Source organism: Populus nigra, chromosome 1, assembly GCF_951802175.1.
Source record: "Populus nigra chromosome 1, ddPopNigr1.1, whole genome shotgun sequence".
Lineage (NCBI taxonomy): Eukaryota > Viridiplantae > Streptophyta > Magnoliopsida > Malpighiales > Salicaceae > Populus > Populus nigra.
Genome location: NC_084852.1, coordinates 26,486,796 through 26,492,124, shown reverse-complemented (window position 1 = coordinate 26,492,124; position 5,329 = coordinate 26,486,796). Strand labels below are relative to the sequence as shown.

At 35.6% G+C, this 5,329-nt stretch overlaps 1 non-coding gene across 1 annotated transcript; it reads right to left on the bottom strand.

The window, feature by feature from the left end:
* Window positions 1-1,069: 1,069 nt before the first annotated feature.
* On the bottom strand, window positions 1,070-1,206 carry LOC133681250 (small nucleolar RNA Z247). The gene has a single exon (XR_009836484.1). It is a non-coding gene; the product is annotated as a small nucleolar RNA Z247 (small nucleolar RNA).
* Window positions 1,207-5,329: the final 4,123 nt, after the last annotated feature.

Here is a 5,329-nt window from a genome sequence, read left to right as displayed (position 1 = left end):
AAATACCAAATTGCAGAACAGAAATACCAAATTGCAGAAGCTGATACCAAATTGCAGAAACTGAAGAGAAGATGAAATACCAAAACAATTGCAGAGACAGATAGAAATACCAAATTGCAGAAGCTGATTCCAAATTGCAGAAGTTGATTCCAAATTGCAGAAACTGAAGAAAAGACGAAATACCAAAACAATTGCAGAGATAGAACAGAAATACCAAATTGCAGAAACTGATACCAAATTGCAGAGACTGATGAGAAGACGAAATACCAAAACAATTGCAGAGACAGAACAGAAATACCAAATTGCAGAAGCTGAAAAATCTAAAATAAAGTTTCAGATATTAATCTTCAGCTGCAAGCACAAAACTTGATCTTCATCCTCCATCTTTTAATAGGTCAAACAACTCATGTCTGATGTTTTGAAAAATGAATCTGAAGTTAAGCTTCAAAGGAATGCATTAAGCATGCTGGAACATCCTACAGGGAATGAAGTGGATGATGATAACAATTTTGATACGAGCAGTGGCTCTAACATTGGTGAACATGATTTCTACAAGGGCAGCGAGTTCCATAAAATTAACAAGCTAAGGGTTCGATCAACTAGGCTCTGATACCATGTTAAAGTAATTCATATCAAACATAAAAGGAGGCTAGAATTCTCAATAAGATGTTTATTATGAGTGCTTAAGTTAACCTAAATACAAAGAAATTATATATAGGTTAAACTGAAAATACTATTCTACCCTTAATAAATAAAACTAGATAAATATTACTTAACAGGAACCATTACGCATAGCGACCAATCCATGTTTTGCTTGTAGAGGAGGTGCATACTGGTAAGATAAATCAAATCAAAAATTACATTTCTTAGCAGAGTGTCCGATTTTACCACATAACTGGCAAACGACAGAAGGTTGATCATGATTCCTGTTGCTGGAATTATAGCCACCACGATGAGCATGCCCCTGTCACGAAAGCCACCACGCCTTGGAAAGGTGTATTGTCGTTGTGCAATATTTGCATAAGGTTGCTGGATGACAGGGGTGAGTTGATGTCAAGACAGGCGGGCTTCAGAAGTCAGTAATAGAGAATAGATTTCCTCAAGGGTAATGTCATCAGTGCGTGCTAATATGGAGGCCACAAAGCTGTCATATTCATGGGTGAGACCTGCAAGTATATATGTTATGATATCATCATGATTCAGTGGTTGTCCAGCAACAGCTAATTCATCAGTGAGCCTTTTGATGAAATGAAAATAATTAGTGGTTGTCTTGCTGCCTTTTGTTGCAGTTGCAAGTTGTGTGCGAATTTACAGAATGCGAGCAGGAGATTGAGAGGAGAAGGTATCATCCAACGCATTCCAACCAGCCTTGGAAGTTGTATAATTGACAACTTGAACAAGAATTGGTTCAGACAAATAAGTCATAAGGGAGCTGAGGATGAGATTATCTTGACGAACCCATTGAGAGTAGGCTGGGTTTAGACGTTCAGAAACAACAGAAGTTTCAGGGTGAGTAACAGAGATGATTTTAGGTGGTTTTGGAATGCTACCATCTATATAACCAAATAGATCTTTTCCTCTAAAATACGGTACAAGCTTTGCTTTCCGAGAGAAGGAAGTTGTCCTGGTTGAGTTTGACAATAGCAACAGAAGGTGTTGTTACTCAATTTTGAACCCCACGTGCTGGAGACGGTGTATACCTCTTTTGAACATAGTGTAGGAGTTTAGCTCATATTCGCCAGAAGATTGACAAAAGCACAGAAAAAAATATTTTGTTTTTTGAAACCTTATTTGAGCTGTTTTCTGCTCTTTTTATCCTTCCCCTTTACTACCAAAATCATCAGGTTTTATTAGGTTGATCAGGAGTCTTCATAATGCTAAATTCGTTATTTTTTATCTGGTCTTTAAGGTTGAATAAATCCCTCAGAATTTGCACTAAAAAAATAGTTCTGCTGCTGTCGCAATTTTTTGGTTCCAACTTAGACTCTGATTCTGACTCAGTTTCGTACGATATCTGACCATCCTAGGTATATCCTGTCACTCATTACATGTTAAAAAATTGACGTACACCTTTATTAGGTCCTAGGGATCATTTTTCTTAGAGCAAATTCTCAGTCAGACTTGGATGCTCAGTATTGTCAGATCAAGAACCTTTTGAACAACTAGATTACTGCCAGTTTCTGTTTTGTAAAAAGATTTTATCTCACTTCGACTCCTTCATCAAAGTTGTAGTCCTAGACGCGTAGATGAATTTGAGATTTTGAATCACTTGATTTCGATATCAGAGGCCTAAGATGCTCCCGTTTGAATATTTAACGTGAAGGTAGAGAATTCTGCCGCGAGAAGGATATTGACCTAAGTCTGCACTAAAAACACTCTATTTTTGGTCTAGTTTTTGTGATTTTTGTTCTTAGTTCATACTCTGAGCCATATCAGGATTCTCGGTGTTCGTCAGTTTTTGAGTTAGACCCGGAGATCCCTTTCGACCAACCAAATTACTGTTAGATTCTGTTCTGTAAAAAGATTTTATCTCACTTCGACTTCTCCATCAAAGTTTTAGTCCTAGATGCGTAGATGAATTTGGGCTTTTGAATCACTTGATTTTGATATCAGAAGCTCAAGATATTCCCATTTAAATATATAACGTGAGGGCAGAAAATTCTGCCGCGGGAAGGATATAGCCCAAGTTCACGGGACTGATTCGAAGGATTTTTTTTAGACCAAGGACTGAATCAAAAAGTGTTAAAATGAGGGATTGAATTGAAGAATGGTATTGAAATCTAAAAAGGGTGGTTGGATCATCATAAATGACAGAATTTTTACCACACCGAATAAGGAAAATAAGACCTTGCATGCACCCTTACCCATCTGATTTCTTTCCTTTTTTTCCTCTGCAAATTTCCTGCTGGTTTCCATGTTTGTCTTGCTGATTGGAGAGCTTGAGACCACGTTTTTATTGATTCATTTCAAAGGAAACAGCTGGTGCCTCATGTCCCAACTATGGAAGGAAAGAAAGGAGTTGTACCATCCTTTGATCAATGGAAATCAAGTGCTGAAAATCAGAATAGGAATAAGAATATTTCAGTTTCCTTCTTGCGTTTTTTTTACTGCACATCAGCAGGGATTTGCATCCTAGAATTAATGCATTGAATTTTTCCTAAATAGAGATATGTTAGACTATATATAAACCCCTCTAATGACCTAGCAAGGGGCGGCAGAAAGGGAGCAGAAAAATAGCAAAAAGGGAGCAGAAAAATAAGAGAAAAAGAGAGAATGGGAGAGAGGATAGGAAAAGAAAGACAAGAAAAACGCAAGAGAGAGGCAGTAGAAAAAAAAAGCAGAAAAACAGAGAGAGTTTCTTTCTTGCATTCTTGAGTTACTGTGAGGAAAGAGGAGAAAAAAAGACAAGACAGAGAGGGAGCTTTGCTGCTAAGCCTTGACAGCAACGTTCGTTTGGTTTATATTTAGCTGCTGCAGTAAAACATTTCAGTGAGACCTGCAGTGCTTTGAAAAAAGGAGAGGCGTGAGTCGGGTTTTGCTCTAAACTCTGTCAGCAACGTTTGTTTGGTTTATATTTCAGCTGCTGTAGTAAAACATTTCAGTGAGACCTGCAGGTACTTGTTTTTGATGTTTAAGAAACTGTTTTGTCTTCTGGCTTTGCACCTTCGTTTTCTATCTTAGAAACAAATTTGCATGCTTGCCCACTGTTCCTCCCATGTCTTTGAGTTAAGATTTTTTTTGTTTATGTTAGAGCTGCATTTGTTTTGCTCTCTTATTGAGAGGAATTTTAAATTTTAAGGGTCTTCATTATTCCTTCATTTCTTTGTCCGAGTGCTCTCTGTTAGAACGTTGCATAGGAATAGTTGGCTTATAGGCGCATGCAGTTTGGGTTTTTAAAACAGACAGAAAAATGAGTCAGGGGTTTTGCTATAGGATTGGGTTCAAAGGGTTGTTTTTTTTTTATGTGATATGGACTCTCTTGTTTTTTTTCTGTCGAAAATAATAGGTAATGTTATGTTTAGGCTCTGAGTGATTTGATGGATCAAATTCTATTTGATGAGTTTTGGCTTTAGAGTGCTTTTCTTTTTTTTCTTTTTCTCCTGCTTTATTTTAACTGAAATGTTTAAGGCTTATGATTTTTTTTTGAAATATATGTGATGACTTGTTGTCTTTATTTGTGATTACCGTGATACTTATGTTTCGATCCAATAAAAAATATTTTCTTGCGTGTTGCATACGGCCAATATCCTAACATGTTTTGAACACTTTTTGTTTTATACAAAAAACATTGGAAGTTTCAAAAATGTATTTTCGCATGTATTTCTTAAACACAACAAAAAATATTTTCTTACATTTATGGATTTTACAACATATTTGTAAAACTCCAAAGGGTATTGGCCAATATTCCAAAAAATATAAAAATCTTATTTTAGGGAGAATTCATCTATTATTCACCGCTAATGTTTGGATAAAGAAATCCTTAAATATTATTGGAAGTAATAAATCCGCACACATCCTTGAAAGAAAGCTTGATTATAATCGAGGACATTTCAATTTTTTACTCCACGGTTTACAAGTCGTGAGAGTGTAAAACACTAAGACAAAAAATAGATGGGTTGGGGTTGCAGGAGAATTTGGGGAAGACATTTAGACGTTTGTCTTTTATGGCTGTGATACTATATAAGAAAGTTCAAAACAATTGTGTTTGAAGAATTACACGTTTTTACATATTCCTGAGTTCTGTACGCATACTGATATATATAGCATTACATCAAGAAATTCTAACGGGTATATTATTGTAGCTAGTAACAGCTGTAGACTTTGAATTCACATGATCATATCTTCCTCAATTAGTTCCAGTCATTCATCTGCTGCTGCATTCACGGAGGATTGTGATTTGTTGAAGTTCCTGCTGCTGCAATCACAGGTGGATCAGATTCCTGATCTTCATAGAATTGTTTGGTGTAATCTTTTGGAGTTCCTGTTGCTGTATTCACGGGTGGATCAGGATTTTCATCCTTGAATTTAGTAATCATTACTTGATCTTCTATAAAATATAAAAACAAACATGTTTTAATAAAAAATTCAACCCAACCTTAAATAAAAAAAATTATTATCATTCAATTTTTGTTTAATATAAAAAAACTTCCATCAATTTATTTGTTCTTTATCGTATGAAAAAATAAAAGAAAACAAAAATTTTAGTACTGGTTCTACTGCAGCTTGTAACTCGAAACATTTCAGAGACTGAATAAGTTGTAAGTGTTTAAGTTGTATAGCTTGTAAACCATTGTTGCTGATGGGTTGAAGTTTCCTGCTTTGATTTTTA